Source organism: Antrostomus carolinensis, unplaced genomic scaffold (genome assembly GCF_000700745.2).
Source record: "Antrostomus carolinensis isolate BGI_N321 unplaced genomic scaffold, ASM70074v2 scaffold47010, whole genome shotgun sequence".
NCBI classification, from domain to species: domain Eukaryota; kingdom Metazoa; phylum Chordata; class Aves; order Caprimulgiformes; family Caprimulgidae; genus Antrostomus; species Antrostomus carolinensis.
The window spans coordinates 2,303-4,223 of NW_010289997.1; the positions used below are offsets into that span (position 1 = coordinate 2,303).

Consider the following 1,921-nt stretch of genomic DNA (forward strand, 5'->3'; position numbering starts at 1 on the left):
ACTCCTATCTCTAGTTCCTCAGTTCCACAGAAGGTTAACCAGTAAAAACAAAGTCAAGGAAAACAGTGTGTCGTGTTTGAGGCTAGCTGGGTTTTCTGAGGCACTGCTGAAGAGTTGTAACTTTGCTTTGCGTGGAAAGAACAGTGAGAAACCCTCGTTTCAGTTTGAGTGTGATAATGGGCACGTATGTAGGATGGCTGAGATTCATTCCTGCAAGCTTCTGTCTGTATGTATAACTTCAGACAATTCTCAATTTTTTTTTCCAGACTCCATGAAAACAGAAGGCCAGTTGGGCTGGCAGTCAGACTAAGTGGGTAAGTTTCTATATAAAACTGACTAACTTTGGATCTTAACTATTTGCAGATTTGTTAAATACAGAATTTCTTATTGGTGCCAACAGCCTGACTCCGTTGGTGTTTAAGTGGAGCTCTGGTATTCTAGTGCATTCTTTTACCTCTGCTTCTGTTGCGTTGCAAGCTGTGCTAGAGAAGACGTAGGAAATTCATTTTACCCAATCAGCAATTGTAACAATGGACTACAAACCCGCAGAGCAAGCCGGTTTGCTGGAAAACAGGAATTCCTGCAGCGCAGCACTTGTCACAGACTATCCAAAGAGGGCAAAGATTCAGGAAGGTGAATAAATTGAACATTGGTTGAATGAGGTCAGGAACAGTCTCCTGGAGGAGAGCCCTGCCCTAAAATACCACTTTGAAAGTATAAGCCAATTTAATGTGCAGATTAACCCTTCTCATTTGAGCAAACTTGTGTGCAATCCTGGATCTTTGCAGATTACAACCGGACACTTAAAAAGCCTATGTACTATATTTGTTGTTTGTTGGGTTTTTTTTTTAATAAATCATAACTTGTCTTGTTACAGCTGTTACTTTTACCATTTCATTGAGAATACCTGCAACATAAATGTATATTTGACTTGAAACAGTATCATACACTTGGTATAATAACTCAGGTTGTCAGCAGAATTATTCTGTGAGGCTCAATATTGCCTCTCCATTCTTCTCTAAAACATACATTCACCTTTGTTGTCATTGACAGAAATCATTGAGAGCCCAGTTGTGTATTACAAAATTCTTGATCAAATATAATAATTGACCTAAATTATTATTCTGTTTTTATCCTCGTAGAATACTTATGATCCTGAGCATCAGACTAGACCTTTGTAGTCTGATGTTCATGAATATCGTATTCAGTGGTTCATGGCTTAATGATTCTACATCTCAGTATTTTGTTTTCTTTTCCTTTTCCCTTGCATACTAGGGAGTATGATCAAGGTAATACTATGGTCCAGTAACGCGCATGATGGTAAGGGTATGCCTTTAGTTGTTTCGGGGAAAAAGCTGCCATTATCTGCTCTCCTTTACCTTTCCTGATGATTTCAATAATATACATAACATGAAGTGTTTGTAAATTGATATTAAACTGTTTGTGACTTCACCTAAATAAATTTTTTTTTATATATAAATGGTGTTCTTAATCTTAGCCTCTTTTTTTCCTCTTAACTGTCAAGAGAAAACAAACGGGCCTTTGAAATTTGCTTTCAGTATTTTGCATAAAGGCTTGATCATGTTGTAACTTAGTTGTCATAGCTTATTCATCTTTGCCAGTTGTTGAGACAACAATAAGTATCAGGCCTCGATCTGTCTGAAAATGAAATAGCAGGTGTAGTGAAATACCAGTATTTTAATTGGCTTCCAAACTGGGACTCTGATCCAGTGGATGCTGAGAAATGTGCATTCAGTACAGCAGAATATAGAGGACTTTCCCAGATGGAATTACAAGTTGCAAAAATACCTTTCATTTTGAAGAAGGTGCTTAAGCTCAATAATCAGATCACTTGTGCCAGTTTTCCCTTGTCCTGTTTTCTTAAGAAATCAGAACTCTGTTACTCGCTGGTCCACGCTGC

At 37.8% G+C, this 1,921-nt stretch overlaps 1 long non-coding RNA gene across 1 annotated transcript; it reads left to right on the top strand.

Annotated features, from left to right (window-relative positions):
- Positions 1–262: 262 nt before the first annotated feature.
- LOC104528105 (uncharacterized) lies at positions 263–830 on the top strand. Its single transcript, XR_728045.1, has 2 exons — positions 263–314; positions 401–830. It is a non-coding gene; the product is annotated as an uncharacterized LOC104528105 (long non-coding RNA).
- Positions 831–1,921: the final 1,091 nt, after the last annotated feature.